This window comes from Rattus norvegicus, chromosome 6 (assembly GCF_036323735.1).
Source record: "Rattus norvegicus strain BN/NHsdMcwi chromosome 6, GRCr8, whole genome shotgun sequence".
Taxonomy (NCBI): Eukaryota; Metazoa; Chordata; class Mammalia; order Rodentia; family Muridae; genus Rattus; species Rattus norvegicus.
In genome coordinates this window covers 105,410,744-105,429,990 of record NC_086024.1, presented here as the reverse complement: position 1 = coordinate 105,429,990, position 19,247 = coordinate 105,410,744, and the positions used below count along the sequence as shown (strand labels likewise).

Below are 19,247 nucleotides of genomic sequence, written 5' to 3'. Positions count from 1 at the left end.
CAGTGGGAATAATATTGGGAAGAAGTGGATTCACTTCTCATGGACTCATGGTGTATCCAGGTATAGTAGATGGGGATCCCAGGAAGAAATAATACCTGCTAAAGGGGAGAAGCAGATAGAATTGCTCAGCTGTTTCCCTACATCCGGGGCAAGGCTGCTCCTGTGGGCTCTATTGTGGGCTAGAGCATAACTTAAGAGGAGGTTTCAAAACCTTTATGCCTACAGGTGGCATCCACCGTGACTTAGACATAACGGGTAACTCTGCTTCTAATGTGGTAGAGGAAACTGTAGATTCTGAGGGGTGAGCAATGTTCCTGAAGGAAATGATAAAATGGCAGCTACAGTTGCTGGGTGCTATCATACTGTGTAACTGGAGGGGATTTTTGATTTTGCTTTGTATGTTCATATACTATTCTGGAAGTTTGGAGTGAAAGCTGAAAACTCAAAGTTCACTCAATTCTCTTCTGCTAGAAAAGATGACAGACTTGACACTATGCACGTAGAGTTTGTGACTAGAATTTGAAATGCTTGGAAAGAAAGAGCCAGGAGGAGAACAAGGTTCAGGCTTGGTGAATGAGACTGGTAATGTACCCCATGATGAAAAGGGGAAAGAAATAGACTGGAAGGGAAACTGCTGCCCTGCCCTGCTCCCCGTGCTTTCACTACCAGGTGCCCAAATGCCTCAGGGAGACAAGGGGCTGGGAAGAGCGGGAGGTAGCACAGGCACAAAAGGGTGATGTGTGAGTGCACTCCCACAAGATTGTCTTAGGCCTGCAGAAATGCATGCATCCTTCCCAGCGTCTCTGCACCATGTGCCTGCTACTGACGCTATTCCTGACAGTGAGCTGACCTGGCGACTGATAGAAATGCTAGATTTTGAAGAATTTAAAAAATCCACTATTTAATATCATTACCATAATTGTTAGGAATGAGTAACAACTCCAGAGATATCAACTTTTTAATATAAAGCACGTTTATTATAGAACATTAGAAAAAGATCCAGGTGACTGTTTAAAATACACAAACCCCACACTTCTACTCATGAAGAAGGCCTATGAGCATGCGAATACTCTGGGCTGAGAGCCATGTCTGTTCCTGGTCAATCACTTCTGAAAAGTTCTCAAATATTGAAATTCAAAGTGAATGATTTGCCTTGACATGATTCAAAAAGTAAAATATAAATGTAAGGGCAGTAAAACCAAGGCAAGAATTAGTTTACAATACTCATTCCTGGAGAGTAACTGAGAGCATGTGTAGGTTTGTGCCCTGTCTGTGTGTATATTCACACAGAATCAGGCCAAAAGTCTAGGGAGCAGCGTATACCCACATATGTGAAGCCCCCGATTGCCGCCAAAAGGATGTAGAACGTCCATCATCCTTCTGTCTCAAGAACAGCACATTTCCAACCCTAGGCATCCCTTAGAAGGGACCAGTACCGAGGACAGGAGGGTGAGTTCAGACCATGCTGTTCTCACAGCATCCACTGGATTACAGGCGTCCATATTAGTCTTCGGGCTTTAAGAACATCTTCTTAATTTTAATGGCTTTTATATTTCCATTTTCATCTTCTTCATCATTGGCTTCCTATTCTTGGCAAACATTTACCCAATCGTTCCCTCCAAACTCTCATGTCTTCTTGCCATTTCTTCTTTCGACATTCCAATGTCTAGTATTTCCTCCTCTTCTGACCCTGCCACTCTGTTCCTGGAATTCATCAGAAGCATTACTTTCTCAACTTCAGGATTAAAGCCTCTGAATGGCATCCTTCCGTAGAGAATATCTTCACACAGGGAGAAGCTCTGCTCTTCTATGATGAAGCTCTCCTTCTCCTTCAACTCTGGCAAATCCAGGTACCAGTGCTCATCCCTGATCATCTTCCGTTCCTCCTCTTCCAGCTGTTTGGTTTTTCGAGTCCAGGCCCCTCTGCATGAACTTCATGCGCAGCAGGTTTTGGATAACTTAGTCTTCCGCTCCGATGCCATATTGGATACATTTTCAGAGGCTTCCCACTGCACCGCACTTGCACAGGGTCAAGAGCAGAGCGAGATGTTGCGTTCGGTGCTAACTTTTTATACTGATGTAAACAAGATGGGGATGGCAGGTTGTAAGTCAGATAAAATAAGCATGGTGGTCAAACGTCCACATCAATTCAGAAGTCAGAATTGTATGCTATCCTTATGATATTGGAATATCCTGAAGCTCTTAACGTAATTATTGATTCATTGAATGCCTATAGAGACTGCTGAATTTGTCCCTGATAACTCTGAATTAACATTGTTTATTCAAATGCAACAGGCCATCAAGATTAGAAATTATCCATTACATATTATACATGTTTGGTTTTTTTTGTTTGTGTTTTTTAAAAGTTTATTGGTGATGACTCAGAAAAGGGTGTGGGTTGGGAAGGCTGAAGTGCGGGCTACGTGGTACCCCCTCATCTTCCTGCTGCATCTGGGCCATCAGCTGCTGTCGCTCAGTGGCCTGGCGCATGCGCACCATGACCAGACTCTCATAGTCCCTTTCTGAGGACACTGAGCCCTTCCACAGTCCTGGGGGACTGGGATCACCATGCCCTGGGGCTGTCCCTCCAACCAGGAAACCTACAGAGGGTTGTCAGCCAGGCCCACTTCATTTCTGTCGGTCAACTCCGCAGCTCTGACAGTTGCAATCTCCACTATGACATTGCCTGGCTTCCTTCCGGAAAGTACCAAGTTGAGAACCTCCCCATACTTATGTAAAAGCCTCATGAGGACATCTCTGGAGTAGCCCCCTTGGGACTCATCCTCCTTCTTGCATGTCCACTTAAGCTTTACTTTGGGGGTTCCTTTGCCTTCTCTATTTTCTGTTCTTCCTCTCAGCCTCTGTTCTCGGTCCTGGCGGGTCTGCTTCTGGATCAGCCATTGCTGCTCTTCCAACTGACGGGAACCCTCTTCTTGTAATCGAGCAATCTCCTGCTCTAGTGTGGTGATGCTCCTGCTCTCCTCCTCTTCCTCAGTACTCTGGGCTTGGGCCTGCTGCTCCCTGGCCTCCAGGTCAAGCTTCAGTTTCTTCCTGTTCTCCTCAAGTCTCTGGGTCGTCTCTGCGGCCCGCTTCCTGACTGTCCTCTCCTTGTCATATGCAGCCCTGGCTGCATCATCAGTCAGTACCTCCAAGGCCTGGGACAGCTGGTGGAAGAGTTCAGCTGCTCTGGGGTTATCTGGATTTTTGTCTGGGTGGCAGGGGAGTGCTTTTTGTCTATAGGCCTTCTTCTCTTTGTCTCTTGCCTTCTCTTCGACTCCCAGCAGCAGGTAGAGAAACATCTGTAAGACCTCTTTGGTCACTGCCATGATTCTGAAAGAATAAAGATTTTAAAGTATCCCCCACTGACCCTGCTATGAGGACAAGTTTACCTCACAGCAAAAAACATGTTTTGGGGATGTAGCCCGGCTACACAAAATTATCTGGCCTCAATAAGGCCTGACTCAACATTCCTGACAAAAAAGAGAATTAGGGTCAACTTGCCTCAGAAGCAGGGTGGCCTAGAGTTGAACTGAGCCCAACTTACAAACCAATGAAATTGCTTTCTGTGACTGTTGCCAACTACCTATGTAATTTTCCCTGTAAATACCTTCCTCTACTTGGGCTAGAGGTCGACTCCTCTGTCTCCTGTGTGAGATACGTGTCATCTCCAGAGCTCTGGTTCCTCAAACACACCTCTTGTTTATTACATCAAGACTCGTTTCTCATGAGTTCTTGGGGGGTTGCGTCATCTTGAGATTTGAGTGGGGGTCTTCCCCACCCTGGTAGTCTTTCATTTAGGAGCTCGTCCGGGATCTCGCAACCACCCACAACTCCAAAGACCTTCTTGGAGGTAAGGGGGTCCCCAATTGTGTCTGAATGTGCAGCTGCTGTCTGTGTCTGTCTCTGTTCTGGTTCTGGTTAGTACCTGAAAAGGGCTCTGGTTTTGCAGCCACTTTCCGGAGCTGTAAAGCTCAGAAGCTGTGGTCGACAGACATGTCGGGAGGATGACAAGCTGCACCCTGACGGATGCTTCAGGGCAACAGGAGAGCCAGGGACGCCTGGTGGTCTCCTATTGGGTAGAAGAGGATAGTGTGTTCCTCTTGGAAGAGAAACTTCAAAGACCTCTTCGTCTGAAACTGCTTTTGGCTGATGCCTGTGGACTAGGCACAGCAGTTGTTGTCTGGATATTGTGGTTTCTTTGTGTTGTCTGTTGTTTGTCTGTTTAGTGTTTTTTTTTTTGTGATGATAGGACAGACAGTAATGACTCCCGTAAGCCTGATGTTAGATCATTGGACAAGTTAGGGACAGAGCACATAATATGTCAGTTGAACTTAAGAAGGGAAAGTGGCAGACTTTGTGCACCTCTGAGTGGCCAAGTTTCAGTGTGGGCTGGCCCCCTGAGGGCTCTTTTGACATGACTATGATTCTTTATGTTAAAGCTATTGTTTTTCAGGAAAAACTGGGAGCACACCCGGACCAGCAATCTTACATTTAGGTCTGGCAAAACCTGGTTCAAAATCCTCAGTACCCTCTGCTCCTCCTAAGATCTATCCTGAGGTGGGGGAGCCTCCTGAATGGCCAGCTCCGTCCCCCGTATTTATGCCCCATTTCCTCCCCAGCAGCCTTCTGACTTCTTCTCCACAGGAAGAAGAATCAGGGAGTGGGTGTCCGGCTACAGGTACCCGAAGCTGCAGGGCTCAGAGCCCCACAGAGCATGACTCCACAGTAGCCATACCTTTGGGCACTTATGGTTTCCAACCTCTTGAATCCTCTGCCCCTCTAGAGGTCCGGCGTAGGGCACGGGAAGTTGGTGAGCACTCACCCCTGACTCCTCTACTGGCCCAATTCTTGTTTTTCCCTTGCGGGCTTCCAGACCTCCCCCTGGTCCAGGCAATGGGATGCAGCCCTTCCGTATTGGACTTTCTCCTCCTCTGATCTTTATAACTGGAAACTTAATCACAGAACTATTTACTTTGTTCGTCAAAGAGTTTCACTTGGTCCTCTTGGTGCTTAACTTAGAAGTTAAAAATAATTTGCTTGAGAAAAATGGTTTTCTGCCAGGGAGTTTTATCTTTCTCTCTTGAGCCTCCTTCCCAAGGGGAGATGCCCCTCCCTTTGCTCCCCTTGTCCAGTCTAGCTGCTGTTAACAGTTGTGTATGAAGGACTCCAGGTTAGCGAGTGACCCTGTCTGAAGCAGGAATTATCAGAACCAGAAAGTTTTACCTTAGGTCCTGAAGAAAAATTCTCCCTGTTGCTTAAACATTCACAGCTTCTAAGGAAGGGACAGCTCAGAGTAGGGAAGTGTGGGGCTGAGGGTGGCAGGTGCATGGGCAAGCAAGCTGCAGGCTGTGCATGGGCAGGGGCCTGAGTCAGCGGGGGGTGGGGGGAAAGAGTTTCAAGGTTAAGGGTCAGTTGGCCAGGGCTGATGCTTTGACAACAAAAAGAGTGCATTAAGAGAACTTTCTTTGAGAGAGCCTGCCTGCCTTCCCTTATCCACTGGCCCTATTCTAAGAGAATGGTCTGTCTACATGGACAGTGTCTTTGTTCCTAACCCCTCATCAGCAAGTTCCTGCCCCTGTGGTCAAAATGCCCCAGGCTGGGAGGCAGGGAAGCCCCTAAAATAGTTTCAGAAAGAATCTACAACTAACTGTGAAGAACTTTGTTTTGCCCGTCAAAATTTAGAATTCAGGCTTTGGCTGTGGCCAAGGTCAGGATTAATCTTTTCTTTTCCATGGGCCTTTAACCCAGTGCGACAGTTTGGTAAAGGGCTGCTACTGAGGTCCTGAAAGTCCCAGGTGAACCGGTTACAATTCTTATGTCAGCCACTTGGCATCTAACACCCAGGTCCTAACCATCTCTCCATCCTTTTGTTATTACTAGAAGCCTAGTGTCATTTGGAGGCTGGTTCTCTTGAGAGGTAAAGCCACGAAGCTGACACTGAAGAGAGACTCCTTGAGGAAAACTCTAAGTCCAGAGAGATAGTCGGTAACATATCAGTTGCCTCTCTGCTCGCCTTTCTGCTTCACAGACACGAAGCTTGTGCTTATTTTTACAACGGCCTGTTTGTCCCCAAAAGGCCTCCTGGTTTAGCTGTGTGACTAAATGCTATTTGTCCTCTTCAGTGGACCTCTATTCTCTAGATTCTCCTCTTGTTTTCTCACCATCCCACATGAGATGCTTATTAGTAACTGTTATAGATCTTCTTTACTACCGAGGAAAGACAGAATTCTACTAGAGGCCAGAAAATAAATGTTCCAGACATGGATGGAAGACCCTCACTCCTGACTGACTTCAATACCCCTGAAGGTAGGGAGTGCTCCAGGTCTAACGCCAGGCTCCAAGGGTGGGTCCCCGAGGGGCTGGAAAGCGCCCCACCAATCTGGCTAAGCTGAGAAAAAGATATAAAGAAAAAGTTACCGAAATTTGAAGAGTTAAGCTAAGTTGCTGAGAGTTAGTGTAAGTGCAGAGAAAGGAAAGTTAAAGTGTGGTTCAGGGTATGTGCACATAAGTGGACAGCAGAGAGACTGAGGAAGAGAAAGAGGAAGAAAGGTAAAAGGAGCAGGAAGCTAGGGAAGAAAAGAGACAAAAAGAAGAGGAAGTTAGAGAGCTAAAGAGAGATAAAAGACAAGAGAGGAACATATACTGGCCACAGTAGTTAGGGAACCTAGGAAGACAGTTCTGGCAACAGAAGAGAATTCCTGGCTAAAGATCAGTGTGCCTAATGCAAAGAAAAAGGACACTGGGTCAGGGACTGCCCCAGAAAAAACCAGAGGGGCCTTTCCAGCAGCCCGGAAGGCAAGCCTCTTGGTCCTAGAGTGCTGACTATGCACAAAGACAGAAGGGAAGCCCGCCCAGTTGTTTTGTGAATGAATACGGGGGCCCAACATTCTGTGCTCCTATGCCCAAATGGGCTTGTGTCAGAGGGGTAGAGCATACCTGGCTCTTCCTGCATAGCTATGCTCTTTGAGCTTAGAGAGAATACCAACATTCCCCAGTTTGGTTTAATTAAAAAAAAAAATTTGTGGTGATGGTGAAGCAGGAATTGTGCTGTCGTAAACTCTTACTACTTCCTGCTTGCTCTGTGGTGACATGTCTCTAGGGAACCTAGAAAAATGGTATGCTGAAGATTGTACAGTCCTAGAGTTGGCTGTCTCCCTGTTGTCCATGGTCTGTGGAACCGTCTGAGGATAGGTCAGAAGGAACAGGTCCAATATGAGTGTCTGTGTCTGTGAGAGGAGATTGTAACATCTAGACGTCCAATCTCTGGAGCTGTCCTGGGTGTAGTAAGTATCTGGACTTGAAAAGATGCTATAGCACACATATATGTTTATTATAGGCAGAGAATAAGATTAAGTGCGCTTGGGAGAAAAGAAAACTTTTTCTTAGATGTACGCTTGAAACCCAGAGGACTCCCACCCTTAGGAATAGGTAGTAAGTGGGATCTTTAGGCAGATGAACTTCTCTGAGTGGAGTCTTTGGTTCATAAGAGGTAGGTCTGAGTATTTCCTATAGCTTATAAAATTTTACATTCTTTAAGATCTGCAGAGCAAGGGATAAGCAAGTGTGTGCATTCACAGGGAGCTGGGAAACTGGTGTGCACAGCTGAGGCACTGTGCTTGGCTGGCAGTGTGAGCACGCTGGATCAAAGTCCTGGACAGAGAGAGGGAGAGCTTGCTTGTACAAGGTTGTTCGGGGCCACACATGCGTGGGAAAGCATTCTTCACAGACAAGGTTCCTGAAGAATGGGGTTGGACCTGCTCTTCACAAACTAGGAACTACAGCAATAAAGAAGGGAGAAGAGGGAGGCCTGGGAATGGGGCAGAAAGAGATACTGTTTTCTCGTTAGTGTAAATTAGTCCAAAACATCCCAGGAAGTGGGCACAGGCAGCGAAGACCTAGAAACCCATGTGTGAGAATAGGGATTAATTGCCCCGACCAGTGCAGTGCTGGAGGTAGACTTAGAGCCAGTGCTCCTGGGCCAGTGAGCATTCTATAGAGGCCTGGCCTGGCATTAATCCGTCTCAAAAAGAGAAAGTCTCACCCAAGGGAAAATGTCCAGAAAGAGGCTCAGTGAAAGGCTCTATCCCCAGAGGCAGCATGGGTAGCTCCAAGCTCACGAACGCTCCCCTGAAACCATGTGTACCCCATGGAAAGTCAAGCTCTGAGGTAAAGCATACAGAGGTGGAGTAGGTACCTCTCACCAGCATGTGCTTGAAGAGGGCGCTCTGCTTGGTGGGCAGCTATACGCAGGGCATCATGGCGATGCGGAGGCCTGCTGGAGATGTGTAAGTCCTGAGTCCCCCCGCAGTCAGCAGGTGTTAGTGGTCTGATGGCTAACATGGTGTGGCAGCTGGTTTGATTTAATCCGTGTGATGCCCACAGAAGAGGCAGCAGAAGTAAAGGTAGTACTCAACATTAGGACGCTCAGCAGCAGTCTTGGGGCATGCGGGCCGAAGAGGCTTGCACTGCAATTCTTTGGCAACGGGGCATTGTCTCAGGAGTCCATGGTTTCATCCATCTTCACCAAGGCTCCGTGCCCCAGGCCAGAGGTGGCCCAGGGTGGAATGGGGGCCCCTGCAGAAGCAGAGGCATGCGGTGAGGAAGAACTATACTCTGTTCATGGAAGGCAGCAGTGTGGCGGGGGTGCCAGACCATATGGGCTCAGGGAGATGAAAATCCTCACATGGTGCATCCGAGTCATGGCACCAATGTGAGGGTTCCTGGTTCAATCCCGTGATTCGGTTTAATGTTAGCATTTTGAATCTTGGCCCGTTCCTGGACAGAACACACCCACCCACCATGATTCCACGTGCAGAATGTTAATGAGAGAAGAGTAGAAGAGCAGAACGGCGGCCAGCCACGGGCACTCGCATGGTGTCCTGGGGAAGGGGGCAAGAGCAGTGAAGAATAAAGAGTAAGAGAAGTAAGAGAGGGTAAGACAGGGCAAGCGGCCCACATTTTTACTGTCGGGCACAACTGGCGATCGCCAGGCAACTGTGGCACACAGCATACCTGGTTTTACCAGGTAGCTGTGGGGGTAGAGCTTAGACCGAATAGCAATAATCATGGAAGGGCTCTGGGAAAGCTAAGGTCTGCAGCCTTGGGCGGGTCGTCAAAGATATTCGGCAGGAGATGGTGGAACAAGCCTCAAGTTTAGAGCAGGAGGAGACACAGAGGTAATGAACTGGTCAATCCCACCTGGAAAGCCTGACTTATCTTTGCATAGCAATTGTGCCTAGTAGGCAAATTATTTAGTTTTTTTTTTTTAAGATTAGTTTCACGTGCATGCACTGTCCCTGTCACCAGACACACCAGAAATGGGCCTCACATCCCATTACAGCTGGTTGTGAGCAGCCATGTGGTTGCTGGAAATTAAAAGTCAGAAACTCTGGAAGAGCAGTCAGTGCTCTTAACCTCTGTGCAATACCTCCAGCAAGGTGTCTTTTGTCCCCAGAGTCAAAGGGCTCAGAGGCAAGCTGGTGGCAAGAACCCCCAGAGCAGTGATGTGTAGAGAAAGAGGCCAGGTTAGGGTTGGCAGAGGACAATCCCATAACTAAGAATGGTGGAAGAAGAGGAAAGGCAGGAGGGGCTGGTAGCATTGGCCTTAGGCCTGGGCTTAGGAGGTAATGATTGTTAAACTACAGGCAACATCAAGGGACCTGTCAGCCCAAATCCCCAGAGGAAACAATTAACGTTTTCTTTTTGGTCAGTCTGGACGAATGAAGCATTATGTGTTTCTGATCTTAGATGTGGCTGCAGAAGGAAGTGTAGCTTAGGATCTGGCCACAGATCCCTCTTTCATTATCCCCAAAGAGGGATGTTGTTAAGTTAAGGACTGGTGGGTGCGGTTCCTTCCCTTCAGGGCCAGTGGGAGTAATCTTGGGAAGAAGTGAATTCACTTCACAAGGACTCATGGTCTATCCAGGTGTAGTAGATGGGGATCACAAGGAAGAAATAAAACCTCCTAAAGGGGAAGAAGGAGACAGAATGGCTGAGTTATTTCCCTACAATAGGTGCAAGGCTGCTCCTGTGGCATGAACGGGGCTTTTGGAAGCACTGGGGAAGGTGTGCTCTGGCACACAGGTCTATGATCAGAGACCCAGGTTGTCCAAATGCAGGTGTGCACATAGGAAGAGTGGAAGATACAGGAGCTGATGTTAGTTTACTTTCCCAAAAGTCTTGGAATCCAGATTGTCCACTTTAGATACAATTTGTAGAAACTGCTTAATTGCCATGAATGGGATGGTGCCTATGTGGACCCAAAAGGGAAAACAGAGAAATTGAGAACTTATACGGCTACCCATATACTTATGGGGAAGGCATCTTTTAAAAAAATGGGTACTCAAATTGATATTCCCGCAATTCCAGGGACAACGAATGAGAAAATGATATGGTAGTTGCTCCTTGGGAAGGTAATGATACAGGTGACAGAGTACAAGGTCAAAAAAGAGAAACTGAGGAACTAGACCAACCAATGTAAGGGTGTGTTGACAGGAGAAGTGAACATGGTAATAGTATTAAGGGGATGTGGTTATGCTTAAGTTTCTACAGGGACTGAAAAATATGGCTACCAATAGAACCTTATAAATTTTATATCTGACTAGGGAAAACCTCTTGTGAGCTGAGACAGTGTCTCCACAAAGCAAACAGCCCAGGTGACTCACAGACTGTGTCAGTTACTGATTCTCCTAACTGTGCATGCAAATCAACTTCAAAAGGGCTATCACAGAAACTAGAAAGACAGATTGGGCAACAAAGGCTTTAGCTACCTTTTCTCAAACTAACCATTTTTTTCTCCCTGGGGCCCATTTAGGAATTCTTCACCCCAATTCAGCAGGAAGCAGTTTTCTGGAGATCGTTGCCCTAGTCCCTTAGGCTGGGGTGGATAGGTTTGGTCATCTAATGTGTTCTAATTGCTGTCTAGGATGGAAGGTCATTATTATGATGAAAGATTGCTAAAAATTTAGCCTTTTTTGGAATTATTGTATTCTATGAATTTAAGGTATTTTGTTATGTTTTTAGAATTTTCAGATTTTTTTATCATTACAAATTGATAGCAATTTAAGTTATTGTTTGAATTGTATTGATAGAAAATTTAAATTGTCTTGAAGGTTTGTATATTGATAGAAAGGTAAGGTTTTGTTAATTATTTGAGTATACTCTACATGTGGCATTTATTGAAAATGTGGTGGTTCTTACAATAAATTCCAGTGTGTATAGATTCCTAATGATAGGGAAAAGGATAATTCTTAAAGAAAAGGGGGAATATGAAGTGGAAACTTCTAGTTCTTTAAAAAGTTAATTTTGCCAAATGATTTGCTCAGGCACAAACCAGGACCTAAAGCAACAAAGAAGGGTGAAGAGGGAGGCCTAGGTATGAGACCAGACAGAGATACTGTTTTCTGTTTAGTGTAAATTACATCCCAGGACATGGGGACAGGCAGTAAAGATCTAGAGACCCATGGGTGAGAATAGGGATTAATTACCCTGACTTGTGCTGGGTCTAAAGTTAGAGCCAGTGCTCCTGAGCCTGAGAACAGTCTATCCAGGCCCGGCCTGGCATTAAACTGTCTCAAAAGGAGAAAGAAGGTCTCACCCAAGGGAAAAGTCCTAGAAGGGGTGGCTCCATGAAAGGATCTATCCCCAGAAGCAGCACAGCTAGCTCTCCAAGCTCAAGAATGCTCTCCTGAAACCATGTGTTCACCACGGAAAGTCAAGCCCTGAGGTAAAGAAAGTGCACAGAGGTTGAGTAAGTACCACTCACCAGCACATGCTGAAGAGGGCACTCTCGTGGGTGGACAGCTATTAGCAGGGTGTCATGGCGATGGGGAAGCCTGAGGAGTGGTGTAAGTCCTGAGGGCCCACAGCAGCCAACAGATGGTGGTGGTCTGATGTAGATGGTGAGGCGGCAGCTCTGATCGAATCCCTCTGATACTTGCAGAAGCCACAGAAGTTTTAATGACAGTGTCCATCAGCAGGATGCTTGTTGACAATCTCCAGTTATGTGCATAGGAATGGCATAAACCTCCATTTTTCCTGCCACAGCCAGTGTGAGTGAGTAGTCCATGGCAAGCAAGTATGACTGGGCCCTGGGCCCAGAGTGGACTTCGGGCAGTGGGGCGATGTGGCAGGAGTGCATGGTTCCATCCATCTCGACTGATGCTCCGAGTTCCTGGCCTTAAGCATCCCAGGGCAGGCTGTGGACTGCCTTGGGGAGCAGAGGCATGGAGTGGGAAAGGCCTGTCCTCTACCCCTGAGTTGGTGGCAGGGTGGTGGGAGCATCAGGACATCTGAGCAAGGGGAAAATCAAAATCCTCATGCAGGACATCGGAGTGAACAGCACCAATGTTAATGAACTGGTAACTCCCACCGGGAAGGCCTGCCTTATCTTTGCATAGCAACTGTGCTTAGTAGGCAAATTATGAAGTCTTTTTTTTTTTTGAGATTTTTTTCATGTGAGTATACTGTCCCTGTCTTCAGACAACACCAGAAGAGGGCCTCAGATCCCAAAACAACTGGTTGTGAGCCACCATGTGTTTTCTGGGATTTAAAGTCAAACTCTGGGAGAGCAGTCAGTGCTCTTAACCTCTGTGCAATACCTCCAGCCCTGTGTTTTTTGTCCCCAGATTCAAAGGGCTCAGAGGAAAGCTGGTGGCAGGAACCCCAGAGCAGTGATGTGTAGAGAAAGAGGCCAGGTTAGGGTTGGCAGAGGACAATCCCATAACTAAGAATGGTGGAAGAGAAGGAAAGGCAGGAGGGGCTGGTATCATTGGCCTTAGGCCTGGGCTGCTAAGGTGGTAGTGATTTTAAAACTATAGGGAACACTGAGGGCCTGTCAGCCTGAGTCCCAGAACAAACAGTTGAAGTTTTCCTTGTGCTCAGTCTGTACGTATGAAGCATAAGGTGTTTCTGATCTTATACATGGCTGCAGAAGAAAGGTTAGCTTTGGATCTGGGCACAGATCCCTCTTTCATTACCCCCAAAGAGGAAGATTGTAAGTTACCCACTGGTATGTATGGTCCTTTACCTTCAGGGACAGTGGGAATAATCTTGGGAAGAAGTGGATTCACTCCTCAATGACTTATGGTCTATCCTGGTTTAGTAGATGGGGATGGCAAGAAATAAATAAAACCTGCTAAAGGTGAGAAAGGAGATCGAATGGCTGAGTTATTTCCCTACATCAGGAGCAAGGGTGCTCCTGTGGAATGAAAAGGGGCTTTTGGGGGCTGGGGATTTAGCTCAGTGGTAGAGCGCTTGCCTAGGAAGCGCAAGGCCCTGGGTTAGGTCCCCAGCTCCGAAAAAAAAAAAAAAAAAAAAAAAGAAAAGGGGCTTTTGGGAGCACTAGGAAACGTGTGCTCTGGCAAACAAAGGTCTCTGATCAGAGACCCCAGATTGTCCAAATATGTGTGTTGACATAGAAAGGCTGGTTGATACAGGAGCTGATGCTAGTATACTTTCCCAACATTCTTGGAATCCAGATTGGCCACTTCAGGTTTTGATGCAATTTATAGGAATTGACAAATTATTGGTAAAATATGGAAGCTGAGGTCAATGATGTCAATCTTTGGAGCTTTCGATTGTTCCATGAGAAGCTGGCAGGGTTTGAGTGTGGCACCAAACTTAACATTTAGGTGACAAAATGCTTTGGAAGTGTCAACATCTAACTGCAAAACCAAATTTTCCTTTGGATGTGCTCTGGTGACTTTCTTCGATTTCATTGTTAAAAATCTAATGTGGACTCCATTAGTGGCGGTATAGTTGATTTGAGACACTGGTTTACAGGGATTTGCATAGGTAATGCTCTCTGGAGGCACCCCAAGCCTCTCCAGCAACAGAATGTCACTCTTGCTTGCACAGTCAAGTACTCTCCCAGTTGCAGCTAGAGCTCTGCTGTCATTCCACTTGTCTGTGGAAGGGAGTTAGTGGGCAAGAGATTTTAGCCACCCCACAAGCTGCTTTGGAATGTCTTCCAGGTCTGCAACATAGAAAGCATCCTTATCAGGGGAAGACTGTTCCTCTTTTTTTTTTTTTTTTTTTTGGTGTAGTATGTCCTTGGCAGTAAAGCCTTCATTGAGGATATGGCAATCAATCTTCTCCTTAGTAAAGCTGCTCATGGTTCTCGATATGCTTACAGAAAATAGCCCTGGGCCACAGCTGGTCAGACCGATGGTGAGGACACCATCCAAACCCTGAGGATCATCTGGCCATTTGTAGAAGCTGATCCCAGGGGCACCAAGCTTCTGCCTATGGTGGCTGTTGGTGATGTCTGCAGGGACTGACCCTCAGTGTTCTTGCTATTGGTGAAAATGGAACAACACCACCCAAGAGAGGTTATTGAAAATACTGAGGAACTTGGTCAACCAATGTAAGGAGGTGTTGACAGGGGAAGGGAGCCTGTAACAGTATGAAGGGGATGTGGTTATGCTTATGCATCTACAGACAGGGGAAAATGGCTATGAATAGAAGCCTATAAAGATAGATCTGATTAGGAGAAACCTCTTGTGAGCTGAGTCAGTGTCTTTCCAAAGCAAACATCCCAGGTGACTCACAGACTGTGTCAGTTACTGGTTTCTCCTAACTGTGCATGCAGATCAACTTCAAAAGGGCTAGCACAGAAACTAGAAAGACAGATTGGGCAACAAAGGCTTTAGCTACCTTTTCTCAAACTAACCATTTATTTCTCCTTGGGGCCCATTCAGGAATTCTTCACCAAAATTCAGCAGGAAGCAGTTTTCTGAAGATCGTCGCCCTAGTCCCTTAAGGTGGGGGTGGATAGGTTTGGTCATTTGATATGATACAATAGTTATCTAGGATGAAAGGTTATTATTGGTTATGACCAGAGATTGATAAACATTTAAAGTCATTTTATTGGAATTACTGTATAATAAAACTTTAAGGTATTTTTGTTTGATTATGTTCTTAGAAATTTCAGATTTCTGTTTTACCATTACTTATGGAAACAATTGAAGTTTTTGTTTGCACTGTATTTTGATGGAAATTTTCAATTGTTTTGAAGTATTGTATATTGATAGAAACCTGAGGTGTTTTTTTTTAAGTATTGTATATTGATAGAAAGGTAAGGTTTTGTTAATCATTTGACTTTACTATACAAGTCGCATTAATAGAAAGTGTGATGGTTCTTAAAATAATTTCCAATGTGTATAGATTGCTAATGATAGTGAATAGGACAATTCTTAAAGAAAAAGGGGTATATGAAGAGGAGACTTCTAGGTCTTTAAAAAGGTAATTTTGCCAAAGGATGTTTTGCTGGGGCACACAGGTGAAAGGATGTCTTGCTATAGCAAACGCATGTCATAGACTTTTCCTGAAGCAGACACAGGTGAAAGGATGTTTGGATATAGCAGACACATGAAAGGGCTCCTGATGAAGGAGCATAAATCTGACCCCACAGACTGTGGGAGATGAGCACTGAGCTTTGGTTTGCTCCACCTCGCCATTCTTCAGTAAAGACACTCCATGCAATTGTTCCCCTTACATAGCGTGGTTGAGCTCAACTTGAGATAAAGCTGCCATGGAGAGAAGCTCGCCCCAGAACTGCTCATGAGGTTCCTGCAGCAGCTTGTCACCTCTGTGCCCTGACCTTAGGTCAGTGGCCAGCCTGGTGGTTTCTTTATGATTGAAGTATAGCTGCCTGGTGTCTGCTTCCTGAATAGACTGGACTGTGGCTGCTCTTTCGTGCCTGTTTTCTGCCTGCCTAGAGGACTGGCCTGCAGCTGCTGAGTCCTGTTTGGTGTTTGCTTTGGGACTGAACAGCTGCCCAAGGAGATGGAGCTCAATCCTAGAAAACTACTGCTGAGCAGGTCCACTTCCCCACATCCTAATAACTTTTCTCTTCCACTGCATCTGCTCTCCTGTGGGCTAGAGGAGAGCATTAGAGGTTCCAAAGCATTTATGCCTACAGGTGGCACCCAAAGTGCTTTAGGCATAACAGGTAACTCTGCTTCTAATGTGGTAGAGGGAACTGTAAATGATGAGGGGTGAGCAATGTTACTGAAGGAAATTGGTAAAATGGCAGCTACATTGGCTGGGTGTCCTCTGATAGTGTCCTGGAGGGGGTGTTTTGGATTCGCATATAGTCTTCACCCACTATTTTGAAAATTTGTAATAAAACCCCAAAACTTAAAAGTTGACGTGACTCTCTTCTGCTAGAAAAGATTGCAGATTGGCTATGCACATAGAGTGTGTGACTAGAAGTGGAAATGCTTGGAAAGGAAAAAGAGCCAGGGGGAGAACAAGGCTTGGAGAATGAGACTGGGAATGTACCCCATGAAGGAAAGGGAAAGAAATAGAGTGGAAGGGAAAGTGCCGCCCTGCCCTGCTCCCCGTGCTTTCACTACCAGGTGCCCAAATGCCTCAGGGAGACAAGGGGCTGGGAAGACCAGGAGGCAGCACATGTACAAACTGGTAATGTATAAGTGAGTGCATTACCACAACTTTTGCTTGGGCCTCCAGAGGCACCTGCATCCGTCCCAGTGTCTCTGCAGCATGTGCCTGCTACTGATGCTATTCCTGCCACTGAGCTGACCCTTTAACTGATAGAAATGCTAGATTTAAAGCATTTTGAAGAATCTGTTGCTTTGTATCATTTACACTCTTCCTATATTAATGAAACACTAATTAACTAGGCCACAGAATGAGGTGATCCCACAAGATTAGATGAAGGGGTTGATGTCAGCTGGTCAACAATGACAATGGTTTTCATGGTGGAGGCATGAAGATACAGAACCAGCCCTGTAATTAACAAGTGGAATAACTGTTACTGAAGACGAGCTGCTTGGTGATGGGCATCATGCTGTCTTAGGGAATAAATCAGATCTGACGGTGAAATTGAACAATGGTGCGTTGCAACGTTAGGAGCTTGGGATTTGGTTGCATGATCTGGAGGAAATTTTCTTTTACTAAATTAGGATTCTGAAGAATCCTTTAGAGAATTCTTACAGAGGTTGAGTTCAACTGTGAATATAACCATATCAGACTTTAAAAACAGAAATTCATTGATAGAAATATGTCTTTGAGAATGCAAACACCAAATGTGAGAGAGCAGTTAGACCATTGAAAGCCATGTAGAGCCCCTATAGATGAATGGATAAGGGAAACCACTGGTATTGCTTGTCATGAGTATAATGCCAACATCATACAGCAAATGGTGGCTAGATTTATCAGCAATCAAAATGCTTGATGTTTTAATTGAGGTCCATTGGGTCATTTACAAAGACGTTGTAAGGCCAAAGTATCCAGACTTCAAAATAACAAGTGCAATGATTGTAGCGAATATGGTAATCCTAGCTAAGAACAGGCAGGTTCTGGTTATTGTGAGCTACAGAGGATTCCAGGCTACTGCAGCCTCTGTGCAAAAGGCAGACATTGGTCAAAGGATTGGCAGTCTAAGAGCCACATGGATCTGCTTCATCTTCATCTTCTCTGCCCCTCTCTTCTCTGTCCTTCTCTCTTTGGAGGAAGATGGACATAATAATTGTTAGGGATTTGAATCTTGGCCTGTGCCTGGACAGAACATGCCAAGCCACCATGTTTTCACGTGGAGAACTTTAATGTTTAGAGTAGTAGAGTCAAAATGTTTGCCGGCCATGGGAACATGAAGTGGGGGATTGGAAAAGGGGCAGGAGCAGTAAAGAAAGAGTAAGAGAAGTAAGAGAGGGTAAGAGGGCAAGTAGCCCCTTTGAGAGTGTCAGGCACAGGTGGCTGTTGCCAGGCATTTGTTGGGTGGAGCATACCTGGCTATTCCCATGTAGCTGTGCTCTTGAAGCTTAGACAGAACACCAACATTCCCCTGTTTTACTTTAATTAAAAAAAAATCAGCAGCAAGGGTGAAGCAGGAATTGGGTTGAGGTGATCTGACTACTACTTCTTGCTTGCTCTGTGGTGACTTCTCTCTAGGGAACCTAGAAAAATGATATGGGGAAGTTTGTACAGTCCTAGAGTTGGCTGTCTCCCTGTTGTCCAGGGTCTGTGGAACTGTCAGAGGATAGGTCAGAAGGAACAGATCCAATAGAAGCATCTGTGTCTGAGAGGAGACTGGAACATCTGGAGGTCTCTTCTCTGGGGCTGTCCTGGGTGTAGTAAGCACCTGGACTTGATGAGGTGCTGGAACATACATACTTATTATAGGCAGAGAATAAAATTAAGCATGTTGCAGGAGATAAGTAAACTTTTTCTTAGATGGAAATTTAAAAACCAGAGGACTCCCACCCTTTGGAATAGGTAGTAAGTGGAGATTAGGCAGATGCACTTATCTGAGTGGAATCTATTTGGTCCATAAGAATAGGTCTGAGTGGGATTCCTGTAGCTCATAGGTGTCCATTCTTCAAGATCGGCAGAGCAAGGTATAAGCGGGAGTGCTCAAGTACTTGCAGTTGGGACAGTGGTGTGGACAGCTGGGGCAATGTGTGCAGTTGGTATTGTTAGCACGCTGGAGCAAAGTCCTGGACAGAAAGAGAGCTGGCTTATACAAGGGTCTTCGGGTCCCAGAGACATGGAAAACAGGCCTGATAGACAGGGTTCCTCCTAAACAGGGTCAGACCTGCTTTTCACAGGGCAGGAAGCGGGAGCTACAGCAACAAGCATGGGAGAAGAGGGAGGCCTGGGAATGGGGCCAGACAGAGAGAATGGTTTCTGGTTAGTGTAAATTAGACCAAAACATCCCAGGAAATGGGGACAGGCATTGAAGACCTATAGACCCATGGGTGAGAATAGGGATTAATTGCCCCAACTTGTGCTCGGGCTAGATTTAGAGCTGGTGCTCTTGGGCCAGAGAGCAGTCTATCCAGGCCTGGGCTGGCATTAATCCATCTCAAAGAGAGAAAGTCTCACCCAAGGAAAAGATCCTAGAAGGAGGCTCCATGAAAGGATCTATCCCCAGAGGTAGCACAGGTAGCTCCAAGCTTAAGAACCCTCCCCTGAAACCCAGTGTGTATACCCCGTGGAAAGTCAAGCTCTGAGGTAAAAAAAAGCACACAGAGGTGGAGTAAGTACTGCTCACCTGCATGTGCTTGAAGAGGGCGCTCTGCTTGGTGGGCAGCTATAAGCCGGGCGTCCTGGCTATGGGAGGCCTGCTGGAGTGGTGTAAGTCCTGAGATCCCAGGCAGCCAGAAAGCATTGGTGGTTTGATTGGGTCGATGTTGTGGCAGCAGCTGCTATCAAATAACTGTGATGTTCACAGAAGTGGCAGCAGATGTAATGGCAGGGCCCAACAGCAGGACGCTTGGAGG

General features: G+C 46.2%; 3 pseudogenes; all 3 read right to left on the bottom strand.

Annotated features, from left to right (window-relative positions):
• Positions 1 to 1,258: 1,258 nt before the first annotated feature.
• LOC134479434 (M-phase phosphoprotein 6-like) lies at positions 1,259 to 1,982 on the bottom strand (annotated as a pseudogene).
• A 385-nt stretch (positions 1,983 to 2,367) lies between these two features.
• LOC134479146 (dnaJ homolog subfamily C member 17-like) lies at positions 2,368 to 3,568 on the bottom strand (annotated as a pseudogene).
• A 9,937-nt stretch (positions 3,569 to 13,505) lies between these two features.
• Odc1-ps11 (ornithine decarboxylase 1, pseudogene 11) lies at positions 13,506 to 14,449 on the bottom strand (annotated as a pseudogene).
• Between the last annotated feature and the right edge of the window lie 4,798 nt (positions 14,450 to 19,247).